The following is a 16,672-nucleotide window of genomic DNA, read 5'->3' as shown; positions in this document are numbered from 1 at the left end:
GACAGACAGACAGACAGAGAGAGAGAGAGAGAGAGAGAGAGAGAGAGAGAGAAGGGATCAGCAGTCAGCACAACAATATAAAAAATCAGAGGGGGAAAAAGGCTTCTTTAAGAAACATCTTCTTGGGTCAGGAGGAATTCAGAAATAAATAACATATCTGCCTAAAGAGGCACAGAGAGCCACTCCATTCATCTAGGTTCTACTAGGCAGGAAAGGCGGAATAGTTTAAGAAAGTGCATGATACACAACAGGAAAAGCCCTGGATGAACTAACCCTCTTCCTTCCCACTCCTCAGGAAGACCAAATAAAATAGGCCTATACCAGATTACTGCTCCAGGAAAGACATGACTATAGTTAACACACAGAAAACAAGGAGGGGAATCAGGGTGGTGTTCATTAGGTCCCAAAATGAAGAAAGCAGACAAACGGGGAGGGTCCTACCTAAAAAGCCAATGATTGATACATGTGTTTTGGTGCAAATAGTTTAAAACATTTACCATTATGCGCCCTAATGAACACTACTTAGAGGAGCGATGTCGTGTAGGCAAATTTGTTAACGAATTAAAAACATCTGCCATTTCATTTGAACTTCAGTTGCCATATTCAGAAGGACACATCCAAAAGCTTGCAAGGGTCCAGAGAACTAATTTGACGCATATATCTATTCAAACATCATAAAAGCCAGACTGATAGGGTTGAGATATGCAAGTCAGCGTAATAGTGTTTGTGTGTTCCACAAGATCTGGCCTTGGGTCTCTCTCACTTCAAGGTCAAAGCATAGGAAGCAGAAAATAATGCTGTGCTTGATTGGATGACTCATCTAGGCCTCGGACAGATAGGCTAATCGTCAATGCACTGACAAAACGGCAAAATCAAGACACCTTTCAACAGATCCTTGTATAAACAGACAAAACGTCTATGGGCTTTAGAGCAGAGAGCTGGCTAAAGGCCTTTGCAGACTGTACGATTTTAGCCGTCTAATGCCACGATTTTGCTGTCCTAGACAATTTCCACGTGGTAGGCAAATTCTTAGGACGTAAACGATTGTCAGACGTCTTGGCTCGTTCAGTGTGACCGGATCTAGGTCTGCCGATTAAGTACCGCTACCTACGGTCGTAGGCTATGACAAAGTTCTACCAGTGTCAGATCTGTTTTGCCTTTATTGTGTTAAGCCGATCCTGGTGAATGACAAATAGGAAATGGCCGGCACAGAGTGTGCACACAATAATACAATTATTGTGAATAGTCAGATTAATATAATAGTTTGGTTTAAATGCTTAGCCTACATGCTGTGCAAGAACGATTTCCCGAATAAATCTTGTTTACATGACACATCTGAAATTTGGCTGCCTGATGGGATTTTTATTACTCTAAACAAAACTTTATATCGTGTTATTTAAGGGAAGCATATTTGATTTGGAGATCAGACAAAGTTTATGTAAAAACTATGTCTAAAGATGCATACTTGGTAACATCGCACAGTGTGACGTGATAACTGTAAAAGACTGAATCCTACGTACAGTCTGCAAAGACTGTAAGATGACAACCAGGGTGGGCTGTCCGCTTCTGCTCCCTATAGAAGGGCAACAATAATAGTGAAACAGTTGGCATGTGGCCAGCCAGACACAGTCAAGCTTGTGTAAAGAGCTGGTACATATGTATGTGTGTGTGACATTATGTAAAGAATGTCACACTGCTGGCTTAGAGTACCGCTTCCGCTCGATTCGGCTCATACAGAGGCTCAAACCCAGGACCTCTGCCTCGAAAACACACGTGACTGCCCTCTTGAAGCGTCTAACGCAGTCGCACCACCGAAAAGCTGGCTATTTTGCAGTGCAAGTGGGGACACTTTAGGCTGAGTTGTAGAGTTGTAAATAAGGAAACACCAACAACAGTTTTCAATGTAACAGAGGTGATTTGTTGACACTAGTGTAATGAGTAGGAATAACCTTGCCTTTAGATCTGAAGAATGGTGTTAGCTCCTAGGGCTAATGCCCAGGCTTTAGCTCAGTGGGATATTTACTAACCTTCAAGATTCACTTCAATTTTGGCACTTTCCACTCCCCATAATTTACAAGGGATTAAAGGCACTGCACCGCAGTGCTAGAGGCGTCACTACAGACCGGGGTTTGATCCCGGGCTGTGTCACGGCCGGCCGCGACCGGGAGACCCATGAAGTGGCGCAGAATTGGCCCAGCATAGTCCGGGTTAGGGGAGGGTTTGACCAGCCGGGATGTCCTTGGCTCTCGACCTTCGCCTCTCCCGAGTCCGTACGGGAGTTGCAGCGATAGGACAACTACCAATTGGATATCACGAAATTGGGGAGAAAAAAGGGGTAAAAAGTACAACAACAAAAAAAAGAATCGCCCAAAAAAAGGAATAATCCACCCAACACCACAAATTCCTATAATGTACAGTGTTCAGTACCGCGAATATGTGAGAAAACTGTTGTAAACAAATGTTTAATTATGTCGTTATATTAAAATAGGGAGCAACGTGTAAATCTGTTGCAGCTAAGTGGACAATATATAGTTACTTCAATTACCTCGTATCTTGCACATAGAGTCGGTACTAGTTGTCCCTGTATATAGTCATGTTATTTTTACTCATTATTTGAATTTCTTATTTACTGTGTATGATTTCCTCGTCACTATTTATATTTTTTTATTTTAAAAAATGTAATCGTATCTTTAACTCTACATTGTTAGAAATGGACCAGTAAGTAAGCATTTCACTGTTAGTCTACCCCCGTTGTCTAAGAAGCACGTGACAAATAAAATGTAATCTCTCCCTGGTCAAAAAAGCAAGCAGACTGAGCTACACACAATACCAAAGTCAGTATCAGCGTGAAGTAGCTAGTTAGCTGTAGGTGTACAATTTCACCATGTTCAACGTGGTAGTCTCGTGTGTCCCTTGTGAGTGGGCGTTGCTATGGAAACAACCTATTCCCACAGCAATACACAGGAGGACGAACCGAGAAGAGAAAATCGCGTTGTGTGATGATACTTCAAGGAAAAAGCACTAAAAGCATTATGAAATGTGAATTTGTTATCCCCCATCTCCAATGACGAGAACCTTATCATGACATAGCATGTCACGTTTCATTTCTAGGGTGGACTATAGGCTTGGGTGGTATACCGTATACCAGGGTATTTGGAAAAAGCCAGAGGATGGTATTTCAATACCGTCAACACTATTTCTTTGAATTTGTTCAATAAATGTGAATATTTGTAGCTACTTTTTTAAGTTAATACCTTCAGTCAACTTGTGAAATATGTTAGGAGATAACACAATCTGCTTTTAATTTCACCTGTCACATTCTGAAGTTTACTGTAGTTCCCCAGAACAGCTGAGCCAGTCATATGTTTGTTTGTAAAAAGCACAATGGAAGAAAGCGAGAGCTGGTGAGTCCATGGCATTCTATATCTATTGGCAGCCTCTGTTGTGCGGTGAGGGCTGTTGTCCGGCGCACATGAGGTGATGAGGTTACACTTGTATGGGCTGGGCGGTATACCGTATTCTATGATATCCCAGTATTGATGCAGGGACCGGTTTTTACTTTACCTTCTATACCGGTATTTTAATATTTGGTTTGTTAAATGTGATACGCAATGTGTAATGTCAATTTTTATAGTTTACTTCACTACTTGAGTCATCTCTTTTCTCTACACCACTTTCCACACAGACCTAGCCACGCCCCCTGTCACTCAAGGAGCACATTTGATGTTCCTCAACCACGAGTTTTCATGGTCAAAGCAGCACATGCAACAATGTTGATGACAACAATGCTGTTTTCCCTTTGCTTCTTCATATAAATCCACTTGCGTTCTATAATGACACTATTAGTTTGTGTTTCTTACATCAGCAAAACAGCTAGTTTGTCTTTTCTTAGCAAGTTGCCCTAAATCTTGTGAGATGCTAATTGTTAGCCGCTAATGCTAATAGCTAGCTAATAAATGTACTGAGTAAGAGCAAACGTAGCTAGCTAATACAGCCTGATAATACCAGTGATGGTATAGACCTAAATCAGTATGTTGTTTGTGCAACAGTATCGTCTAAATCAAAGAGGAATATGCAAAGCAATAATATGTTAGCTACATGAAGTAGCTAAGAGTAAACATGCAATGTAGCCAAAGCTTATAGGGTCACCTAGGAAACACTTATCAACACTTTAGTTCCTACCCTGTCACAATAACTCCTCACTGGCATTTTAATTCGTGGTCATCTCAAACAACACTGTATTAAAAGTGCCCACTATTATATTCTAACTATAGAATTAGAATAGTCATTCTATTTCCATGATTCCAACAGTTTTGCACTAATTCGCAAGTAAAATCGCAATTGCAACATATGGTTAAAAATAAGTCCTAGATTATTTGCCCATATTGTGCAGCCCTACGTGGCAGTGTGGAAATGATCTTGAGCAGTGGTGTAAAGTACTTAAGTAAAATATTTGAAAGTACTATTTAAGTCATTTTTTTTGGTATCTGTACTTTACTATTTTTATTTTTGAAAACTTTTTTTTTAACAAGAAAATGGTGCCATCTGGTTTGCTTAATATAAGGAATTTGAAATTATTTACACTTTTACTTTTGATACTTAAGTACATTTTATCAATTACATTTACTTTTGGTACTTAAATATATTTAAAACCTAATACTTTTAGACTTTTACTAGTACTTTATTGGGTGACTTTCACTTGAGTCATTTTCTGTTAACTTATCTTTACTTTTATGCTTGTATAACTTTGAGCTGGATTTGCCGGTCTGCAATTACTTTGTTTTCGCTCATAAGCATTTAGCTAACAGAATCTATGTGATTTCGCTATTACTTGTGCTAATTTTGTTAGCATTCTGGTACTAGAGTACCAATGGGCAATTCTTGCGTTTTTCGCACCTACTTGTTTGCTATGCCGGTAATACCATAAATCTCTGGATACCGCCCAAACCTAGTGGATTATCTCTTTAAATAAAGCTAGAAAGAATGGAACACATCTTCAGTCATTGCTGAAAATAATATAAGGGTCATTAGTAGTGATGCACCGATATAAAAAAAAATGTCCGATACCGATATCCAATATTTTCCTTGACAAAAAACCCCGATACCGATAACCGATATTTAACATTTTAGCTGCCTTTTAAGCATTCTAGTACATTCTAGTATAGTTAACACAAACAAATTGGACGCAGCGGTCTAAGGCACTGCATCTCAGTGCAAGAGGCGTAACTACAGTCCCTGGTTCGAATCCAGGCTGTATCACATCCGGCCGTGAATGGGAGTCCCATAGGGCGGCGCACAATTGGCCCAGTGTCGTCCGGGTTTGGCCAGGGTAGATCGTCATCGTAAATATGAATTTGTTCTTAACTGACTTGAGAAGTTAAATAAAAGGTTACACACACACACCAAAAATACATTTTGTTGGCATTTACGTATGTCCCCATTAACAGTAAAACATAATCAAAACCTATTTCTTTCACTTACTTGCTGTGCTGTTTCGTTGTTCATTTGTTTCATTCTCAACCAGGATTTCTGTGGAACACCACTTGGGTCTTTGCGTGTCAGGACCTGAATATGACTGCACGTCACATAATAATTTAACACGTTCATACATTTTTGTAATAGTTATTACATATTGATTAGGTGTCATCATCTAAAATAACCCTAATTTATAAGACAGTTCTTATTTGATTAATGATGGTCGGTAGCCACAATAAGGATTAGCCACAATAGTGGACTTCGCGGTTGGCCTTCAAAATAAAAGTATGCAAATGACAGTGATGCAAATTAATATAAATAGTAGAATTATGCCATAATTGAATAGATCATGCTAAATGAGGTTGGAATGTTATATTTACATTTAAGTCATTTAGCAGACGCTCTTATCCAGAGCGACTTACAAATCAACAAAAGACAATAATTTGTTAATTTGACAAAAATCTGTTGAAATCACACTGGATGTATTATACTTTAGAATTGCATTGGGGGCATACAAATTTCACTGTACAGCGTTACCTACCGATTGTGGATCAATGACATGGGGTATCAGTCTACTCAGTGACACCCAGAGAACATTAGCGTCATAGCTCTTACTGTAGGACTCTGAAACAATTGTGAATTGAGCAACATTTATTGTCAACCTATGTGTATTGAACACTATTCACGAGGAAAAACAATACTGCGTGGCTGTTTTGGAGTCTAATAACTCTGAGGAGGACGTTGGGAAAAAATATATTGTGTATTGAGTAGACTGATAGCCCATTTCATTGATCCCCAATCCTTAGGTAAAGCTATACAGTGCAATATCAATGTCAATACACACAATTGGCTGACTGGGGAGGTGATTTCACAGCCACAGTCCCGCGATAAGAGCTACAACGCTAATATTTGCGTAAACTCTTCAAAATTGTGTTCTGTGGGTGTCACCGAGTAGACTGATACCCCATTTAATTGCTTCACATTCCAACCTTGTTTAACATGATCTAGTCTAAATATGGTATGATTCCACCAATTGTAACCTCTGCATCACTTTCAAATAGGTGCTTTTATTTTGAAGGCAAACCTCAAATCCCACTATTGTGCCTAATCCTTATTGTGGCTAGCTTCACAACACATAACCCGGTCCGGCCGAGCCTCACTAGCCAGATGAAGCTAGCTGGCTGCTTATAACGTTAGTTTTGGGCAACAGGGTTAAGTAGCTGGCTAGCTATTTATTTTCATGAAGTTCAATTTCAATAGGCAAACAACAACACTTACAAGGATTCCTAAATCATTGCTAAGAATAATGAAAATGACTGCAGTTTCTACTGGTCATTGTTTTCAGGCTGGTTGTATTGGTCCTTGCTAGGTAACAAGCTAAAGCTAGCTAGCTACCCCAGAAGTTGAGGTGGAAAAAATAATGCTTTATTATTGTAAACATCGTTCGTCGCCGGTGTTTGCAGACTTTTTTGTACAGCTTTGACAGTGCTACTGATTGTAGTTGTGGCGCTTGGCTTGCACGTACAAATTCAGAACACACAGCATTCTATAATAGAACTGTGTTATTTGACGCGTCAAATTAAAAGCTTATTTAACGCGTCAAATAGTGCTATTGTCAAATAGTGTTATTTGACGTGCATCTTATTTTGGCAAAGACCCAAACGGCGTTCCATAGTATGCCGTGAAGCTAATAGCAGTGACGCTATTACTGTGTAACTCCGGTAGGGCAACATCTGAAAAATAGCGCACTTGGTAGGGTGTACCGGTGCTCAACCAGTCGCGAAAGCCAACATTACCCACGACAGAGAACGGTTGATTGTCAAGGGCAATGAATTCCATTATTTTGGCGTTAATGGATTTGGACTGAGTTGTCTCGCTGACTTTTTCTTACTCTTTCAAATGACTGCTCGACTTGTTGACTGCTCAATCCACACTAGAGGTTGACCGATTAATTGGAATGGCCGATTAATTAGGGACGATTTCAAGTTTTCATAACAATCGGTAATCGGTATTTTTGGACACCGATTTAAAACATATATATATTTTTTTTTTACACCTTTATTTAACTAGGCAAGTCAGTTAAGAACACATTCTTATTTTCAATGACGGCCTAGGAACGGTGGGTTAACTGCCTTGTTCAGTGGCAGAACAACAGATTTTTACCTTGTCAGCTCGGGGATTTGTTTTTGCAAACTTCCGGTTACTAGTCCAACGCTCTAACCACCTGCCTTACATTGCACTCCACAAGGAGCCTGCATGGCAGGCTGACTACCTGTTACGCGAGGGCAGCAAGAAGCCAAGGTAAGTTGCTAGCTAGCATTAAACTTATCTTATAAAAAACAATCAATCTTAACATAATCATTAGTTAACTACACATGGTTGATGATATTACTAGTTTATCTAGTGTGTCCTGCGTTGCATATAATCGATGCGGTGCCTGTTCATTTCTCATTGAATCACAGCCTACTTCGACAAACGGGTGATGATTTAACAAGCGCATTTGCAAAAAAAGCACTGTCGTTGCACCAATGTACCTAACCATAAACATCAATGCCTTTCTTTAAAATCAATACACAAGTATATATTTTTAAACCTGCACATTTAGTTAATATTGCCTGCTAACATGAATTTCTTATAACTAGGGAAATTGTCACTTCTCTTGCGTTCCGTGCAAGCAGTCAGGGTATATGCAGCAGTTTGGGCCGCCTGGCTCGTTGCGAACTGTGTGAAGTCCATTTATTCCTAACAAAGGCCGTAATTAATTTGCCAGAATTGTACATAATTATGACATAACATTGATGTTATGTAACAGCAATATTTAGACTTAGGGATGCCATCCGTTAGATAAAATACGGAACGGTTCCGTATTTCACTGAAAGAATAAACATTTAATTTTCTAAATGATAGTTTCCGGATTTGACCATTTCTGTGTGTTATTATGTTATAATGATATTTGATAGAGCAGTCTGACTGAGCAGCTGCAGGCTCGTAAGCATTCATTCAAACAGCACTTTCGTGCGTTTGCCAGCAGCACTTCGCAATGCTTCAAGCTGTTGCGCTGTTTATGAACTCCCGAGATTAGGCTGGTGTAACCGATGTAAGATGGCTAGCTAGTTAGCGGGGTGCGCGCTAATAGCATTTCAAACGTCACTCGCTCTGAGACTTGGAGTAGTTGTTCCCCTTGCTCTGCAAGGGCCGCGGCTTTTGTGGAGCGATGGGTAACGATGCTTCGAGGGTGGCTGTTGTCAATGTGTTCCTGGTTCGAGCCCAGGTAGGGACGGAAGCTATACTGTTACATTGGCAATACTAAAGTGCCTATAAGAACATCCAATAGTCAAAGGTATATGAAATACAAATGGTATGGAGAGAAATAGTCCTAAAATTCCTATAATAACTACAACCTAAAACTTCTTACCTGGGAATATTGAAGACTCGTGTTAAAAGGAACCACCAAGCTTACATATGTTCTCATGTTCTGAGCAAGGAACTTAAACGTTAGCTTTTTTACATGGCACATATTGCACTTTTACTTTCTTCTCCAACACCTTGTTTTTGCATTATTTAAACCAAATTGAACATGTTTCATTCTTTATTTGAGGCTAAATTGATTTGATTGATGTATTATATTAAGTTAAAATAAAAGTGCTCATTCAGTATTGTTGTAATTGTCATTATTACAAATAAACAAATTCATTAAAAAATAAAAAATAATAAAAAATAAATAAAAATCGTCCGATTAATCGGTATCGGCTTTTTTTGGTCCTCCAATAATCGGTATCGGCGTTGAAAAATCATAATCGGTCGACCTCTAATCCACACAGCAGACATTGTGGTCTAGGTTAGGAATGCTGTGTTGCACGTGTAGCGCAACATTTTACCTGCCGTCATTACGTCATGTACCTAAGTTATATACAGTTGAAGTCGGAAGATTACATACACCTAGGCTGGAGTCATTAAAACTTGTTTTTCAACCACTCCACAAATTTCTTGTTAACAAACTATAGTTTTGGCAAGTCAGAGAGGACACCTACTTCATGCGTGACACAGGTAATTATTCCAACAATTGTTTACAGACTTGTTTACAGTTTACAGGCTGTATTCTCGGCTTGCAGACAACGAGGTAATTTTAATTGATCCAAAAATTCATTCCCAAATGTATCAGATTTTGAATGCAGGCTGCCACTTTGGAAACCATATACCTAATGACTAGGGATGCATGATATATCTGTGAACATATCAAAATCGGCCGATTTTAGCTAAAAATGCCAACATCTGTATTGGCCCAACTCTAGTTTAACACCGATATGCAAAACCGATGTCAAAGCTCAGGTGCATACCTACAGTTGAAGTCGGAAGTTTACATACACCTGTTTACAAATACATTGACACTCAGTTTTTCACAATTCCTGACATTTAATCCTAGTAAAAATTCCCTGTTTTAGGTCAGTTAGGATTACTACTTTATTTTAAGAATGTGAAATGTCAGAATAATAGTAGAGAGAATGATTTATTTCAGCTTATATTTCTTTCATCACATTCCCAGTGGGTCAGAAGTTTTCATACACTCAATTAGTATTTGGTAGCATTGCCTTTAAATTGTTTAACTTGGGTCAAACGTTTCTGGTAGCCTTCCACAAGCTTCCCACAATAAGTTGGGTGAATTTTGGCCCATTCCTCCTGTCAGAGCTGGTGGAACTGAGTCAGGCTTGTAGGCCTCCTTGCTCGCACATGCCTGTTCAGTTCTGCCAACAATTTTCTATAGAATTGAGGTCAAGGCTTTGTGATGGCCACTCCAATACCTTGACTTTGTTGTCCTTAAGCCATTTTGCCACAACTTTGGAAGTATGCTTGGGGTCCATACCCATTTGCGACCAAGCTTTAACTTCCTGACTGATGTCTTGAGATGTTGCTTCAATATATTCACATAATTATCCCTCCTATTTTGTGAAGGGCACCAGTCCCTCCTGCAGCAAAGCACCCCCACAACATGATGCTGCCACCCCGTGCTTCACGGTTGGGATGGTGTTCTTCGGCTTGCAAGCTTCCCCCTTTTTCATCCAAACATAACGATGGTCATTATGGCCAAACAGTTCTATTTTGGTTTCATCAGACCGGAGGACATTTCTCCAAAAAGTACAATCTATGTGTGCAGTTGCAGTTGCAAACCGTAGTCTGGCTTTTTTATGGCGGTTTTGTAGCAGTTGCTTCTTCCTTGCTGAGCGGCCTTTCAGGTTATGTTGATATAGGACTCATTTTACTGTGGATATAGATACTTTTGTACCCGTTTCCTCCAGCATCTTCACAAGGTCCTTGCTGTTGTCCTGGGATTGATTTGCGCTTTTCAAGTACGTTCATCTCTAGGAGACATGCGTGGTCCCATCGTGTTTATACTTGCGTACTATTGTTTGTAAAGATGAACGTGGTACCTTCAGGCGTTTGGAAATTGCTCCCAAGGATAAACCAGACTTGTGGAGGTCGAAAAAAAGATTCTGAGGTCTTGGCTGATTTCCCCATGATGTCAAGCAAAGAGGCACTGAGTTTGAAGGTAGGCCTTGAAATACATCCACATCCAAATACATCCACAGGTACACCTCCAATTGAATCAAATTATGTCAATTAGCCTATCAGAAGCTTCTAAAGCCATGACATCATTTTCTGGAATTGTCCAAGCTGTTTAAAGGCACAGTCAACTTCGTGTATGTAAACTTCCGACCCACTGGAATTGTGATACAGTGAATTATAAGTGAAATAATCTGTCTGTAAACAATTGTTGGAAAAATTACTTGTGTCTTGCACAAAGTAGATGTCCTAACTGACTTGCCAAAACTGTAGTTTGTTTAACAAGACATTTGTGGAGTGGTTGAAAAACGAGTTTTAATGACTCCAGCATAAGTGTACGTAAACTTCCGACTTCAACTGTATATAGAGATTCATCAATATTGTCTGTTGATGCCGAAAAGGCTTGACCGGCTTGAATGGATTTCAATTCAAAACTTTGTAAGTTTAACTTTCCAGTTGAAATATATTTAATAAAAATATTATAAAATGTCCTAAAGCAAAAATATACACAGATAATACATTATCTGATGACATTGCTTTAGAAAAGGGGCACAAGACAGGGATGTCTCCTATCCCCCCCCCTGTTTGCACTGGCAATTGAACGGCTTGCAGAAAGAATTAGACAGGACCCAAACGTAACAGGTATCAGTATTGGTGAACAACTTATTTGCAGATGATTTTTTGATATTCCTGACCAATATTGAAAACTCAATGCCCACTTGGCTAAACATATTTTCAGAGTACTCTAAAATCTCAAGATATAAAATTACAGTGAAAAAAAAGTATAGTGGCAATAGGAAAACTCATGATATACATTAATCTTTTAAGTGGACCACAAAAAAATATTACAATACTTAGGATGCTTAATGAGTGACAACAAATACACTTAACAAAAACAAAATGCAATATGCAACAATTTCAAATATAACAGTTCATAAGGAAATGTGTAAATTGAAAAATTAATTTGTCCCTAATCTATGGATTTCACATGACTGGGAATACAGATATGCCTCTGTTGGATACAGATAACTTTACTTTTTAAGGCTAGGGGGCAGGATTCGGAAGTTTGGATGACTGAGGTGCCCAAAGTAAACTGCCTGTTACTCAGGCCCAGAAGGTAGGATATGCATATGCATGGTAGCATTGGATAGAAAACACTCTAAAGTTTCTAAAACTGTTAAAATAATGTCTGTGAGTATAACAGAACTGATTTGGCAGGCGAAACCCTGAGGACAATCCATCCAGGAATTTTGTTGTTGTTGAGGTCATTAGACTTTTCAATGCTTTTCTATGGGAAAGTATAATAATTAGGACCCAGATTGCATTCCTATGGCTTCCACTAGATGTCAACAGTCTTTAGAAATTGTTTCATGCTTGTTTTTTGAAAAATGAAGAAGTATTCGTATTCTTTCGAAGTGTCCCTCAGAAGGAATCTAGTCTTTTGGCACGCGTGAATGAGTGCGCGCTCCTCGTTCTTTTTCTCCGGTATTGAACACCGTATATTACATTTTAGCAATTATTTACATATTAGGGTACCGGAGGTTGGATTATAAACGTTGTTTGAATTGTTTGGACGAAGTTTACAGGTAACTTTTTAGATTCCTTTGTAGGCAGTTGGGTAAGTTGGAACAGGTGTGGATTCCTTTGTAGGCAGTTGGGTAAGTTGGAACAGGTGGATTTCTGAATCAAACGCGCCAAATAATATGACATTTTTGGGATATAAAGAAGGACTTTATCGAACAAAACGACCATTCATTGTGTAACTGGGACCTTATGGATTGCAAAAAGATGAAGATCTTCAAAGGCAAGTGATTTATTTTATCGCTATTTTTGAGTTGTGTGACACCTGTGCAGGTTATGAATTCTTGTTAATGCAGGAAGTGGGTGAGGCACTGTCCTCAGACGATCAAATGCTATGCTTTCGCCGTAAAGCCTATTGTAAATTGGACAAAGCGGTTCGATTACCATGATTCTAAGCTAAAGAATGTTGTATAACACTTGTATTTTTATGAATGTTTATTGTTACTACTTTTGTTATTTGAATTTCGCGCTCTGCAATTTCACCGGATGTTGTCGAGGTGGGACGCTAGCTTCCCAATGATCCGAAAGAAGTAAAAAATATATATATATATTTAAAGTAGTGGCATAGATCAGAAAACCCGTCAGTATATGGTGTGACCATCATTTGCCTCAGGCCATCCTCCTGCTCCTTCGCGTAGAGTTGATCAGGCTGTTGATTGTGGCCTGTGGCATGTTGTCCCACTCCTCTTCAATGGCTGTGTGAAGTTCCTGGATGTTGGAGGGAACTGGAACATGCTGCCGTACACATCGATCCATAGCATCCCAAACATGCTCAATGGGTGACATGTCTTGTGAGTGTGCAGGCCATGGAAGAACTGGTACATTTTCAGGAATTGTGTTCAGATCCTTGCGAAACAGGGTTGTGCATTATCATGCTGAAACATGAGAAGATGGTGGTCGTTTGGTCACAGACCCATTACGGATGCAGGCAATGAGGCAGTGATCGCTGAGATCTTGATTGAAAACAGCAGAGGTGTATTTGGAGGGCGAGTTAGTTAGGATGACATCTATGAGGGTGCCCGTGTTTATGGATTTGGAGTTGTACCTGGTAGGTTCATTGATAATTTGTGTGAGATTGAGGGCATCAAGCTTAGATTGTAGGATGGCCGGGGTGTTAAGCATGTCCCAGTTTAGGTCACCTAGTAGCACGAGCTCAGAAGATAGATGGGGGGCAATCAATTCACATATGGTATCGAGGGCACAGCTGGGGGCAGAGGGAGGTCTATAGCAAGCGGCAACAGTGAGAGACTTGTTTCTGGAAAGGTGAATTTTTAGAAGTAGAAGCTCGAATTGTTTGGGTACAGACTTGGAAAGTAATACAGAACTCTGCAGGCTATCTTTGCATGTCACATATCAGTTTGTAAATATATATATAATTGAGTTAATAAAGCCGCATGCACACGGTCTCTTTTTTTGTTTTCTTGAATAAGGCAGCTACAAAATGCAGGTGTTTCAGCCTTGCTTTCTGTGGTGGTGGGGCGAGTCAGCAGAAAACAGGAGCATTGCGCCGTAATGGGCTCAGTGTTCTGTCACTCATGGGGACACTACGTCATCGCCAAGTTTAAGTCCTTAGTAAGTGTAGACATCCAAAATGTCAGCCCTTTGGGTCCTGCCATAGAGTTATATTACAAGTGCCCTTCCAAGAAGACTCAAGGTCATTGGCCACAGATAAAATTACATCAAATCACGTTATATGTACAGTAGTTTTGATTGGACTGATCATGTCAACATCTTACTTTCAAAGCCTTAGCTAGCAGTCATCATCATGAATCAAGTCGACAATCTACTGGCAAATCCTTTTTTATCCTTGTCATATGAAGATAATTAATGAAGAGAAATTATAGATAAAACGTATCGGTGCTCATCGGCCATTGTACATAAAGATAACACAACAAGTTGGAAACCGTAAATTCAACAATGAGTCATTTAGAAGGGATCAGAATTGCAAAGCAACCACTAGCCTGCTATTCAGTGGAGTGGCTGTGTTTTTTTCTAAGTTCCCACCATAAGTCCAGAGAATGACAGACTTTGATGACAAAGTTTGATGACAAAATGTGCCCACAAAGGACCTGCGCGCCACCTTCATGTTTAAGTGAGCACATCACAAGCCAAGGGGAGTCCAAAAATGTCTCGTATGCTGCTGCATAAATTATGTAATATGCAAGGGAGATATGTATACTGTAGTTAAGAAAGTAATACTAAGTATATGTTGTGTAGTAAGCTGTTAGTAGCACATGTGCCTCGCCCTAATAATTTGGTATATTTTCACCTCTTAATTTCGCCTAACGTTACTGTTCTGACTCCTGACTCCTGTTTTTGAGAAATGTCATCATCTAATATTGTAAGAGGTTTCATTGTTCGCTTATATGTCCCATTTATTTATCCTACGGTTCTGACTTGGTGTACAGGGAAAATACTGTAAGAGCAGCCCATGTTCTGCATTCTGTCGCTGTACATTTCAAAAGTGCTGAAAACATAGTTATATTGACTACGTCCGTCTTAGCTCGCTCATGAATGTCTTAATCGAAATTACGGAATGCCTCTTATCCGCTCATCGTTCCCTTATGCCATAGTTTGTACATCTCAATTGTCAGTAGAAACCACATTTGTTTAAGAAAGTCAGCCATATCAGCATTTTTTTTTTTTTTAAAGGCAGTAAACAAAGCTGATGAATTGTTGCATTGCCAGACAAGGCTCTGCTGACAGCCAGGTGTAGCAGTGGTAAGGATTCACTCCATGGTGCTGAAAAGAAAGCTCTACTGTTGGGACCGCTTTATGAAGGCCCTAACAGTCTGTGGGCACCGCTTGTCGCTGATATTGTGCAATTAATGTATTGTTTAGTGTTGTGTAGTGTCTTTGCTGGCATGCATCTAAAAAAAAATATGAGTTTGCCCCATCAAGATTTACATGCTAAAATCGCCACTGGTCACACGAGATACTGACTGGTTTTCTGATCCACGCCTCTCCCTCTTTTTATTTTTTTTTATCTGTGACCAACAGATGCATACCTGTATTCCCAGTCATGAGAAATCCATTGATTAGGGCCTAATGATTTTATTCCAATTGACTGATTTCCTTATATGAACTGTAACTCAGTGAAATTGTTCCATGTATATTTTTGTTCAGTATAATTTGCTAATTTTCTTCATTTTTAAGTCTGCATTGTTGGCAAAGACCTCGTAAGTAAACTGTTGTATTCGGCGCATGTGACAAATCAAATGTAATGATTCATCCATTCAAACTGGATCAACACAAATCCTATTAAACTACTAATTTCATGCATCAATCAACATGTCTTCAGCGTTCTAGAATAGCCTAGCAGTTAACGTCAACCATAGTAACTACTTTCAAGGCATTTGGTTTTGTGTCCATTTTGACAACTTGACATTGCAATGGCCTGTGAACATCATTAGTGCCAAAGGGCGCTGACACATGAAATACGAGTTATAATATCGTTATTAAGTCGATTCGGATGGGGATTCAGCAAACCAATGTACCTAGTTTGCTAATGTCAGCTAACGTAAGAGGTTTTGAAATTAGCTAGCCAACGTTACTACAGCTAGACATCTGCTTGACCGGAAAATTTCCTAACGTTAGCTTATCACCGAAAACTAGCTATCAATTTTGTAGCTATCACCGTTCAGGTATTCTGTCCTATTGTGCATTCCCATAACCATGTCCCTTTTTCAAAATCACTGAACACAACACTGTTCTTGGTTTCAAATGGCCTTTTATAATCAACTTGCTTGCATTCGAAATGTGTATGTTAGCTAGCATAGTTAGCTATCAAGATACTGCAAGGTTGTCACGACTAGTTCGCTCTCGTCTCGGTCAAATTGTACTGCATTGCTACTGTTCCCACCGGTCTCCCTCGAACTCACCTGAAGATGCACAGGCCCGTTTAGATCACAAGACTTTGCTACGTGTCCTGAAAGCAATACTTTTTAAACAGTATGGTTAAGATCAAGGTTTTTATTTCACTTTCTTATTCCAATTCAAGATGTCGACCGCTTCAAAGAGCCTCTCTGTCAGCTGACTCTGACGCGGCTTTGGGAAG

General features: G+C 39.5%; 1 protein-coding gene across 2 annotated transcripts in view; it reads right to left on the bottom strand.

Annotated features, from left to right (window-relative positions):
- LOC139549334 (AP-2 complex subunit mu) overlaps positions 1-16,672 on the bottom strand; it is a 53,916-nt gene extending 37,244 nt beyond the window's left edge. For both annotated transcript variants that reach the window (XM_071359725.1, XM_071359726.1), the window contains exon 1: positions 16,497-16,672. The gene's annotated coding sequence lies outside the window, so the exon portion shown is untranslated. The remainder of the gene's footprint in view (positions 1-16,496) is intronic.

Source organism: Salvelinus alpinus, chromosome 22, assembly GCF_045679555.1.
Source record: "Salvelinus alpinus chromosome 22, SLU_Salpinus.1, whole genome shotgun sequence".
NCBI classification, from domain to species: Eukaryota; Metazoa; Chordata; class Actinopteri; order Salmoniformes; family Salmonidae; genus Salvelinus; species Salvelinus alpinus.
The sequence above is the reverse complement of the archived record's forward strand: the minus strand, read 5'-3'. Positions and strand labels throughout refer to the sequence as shown.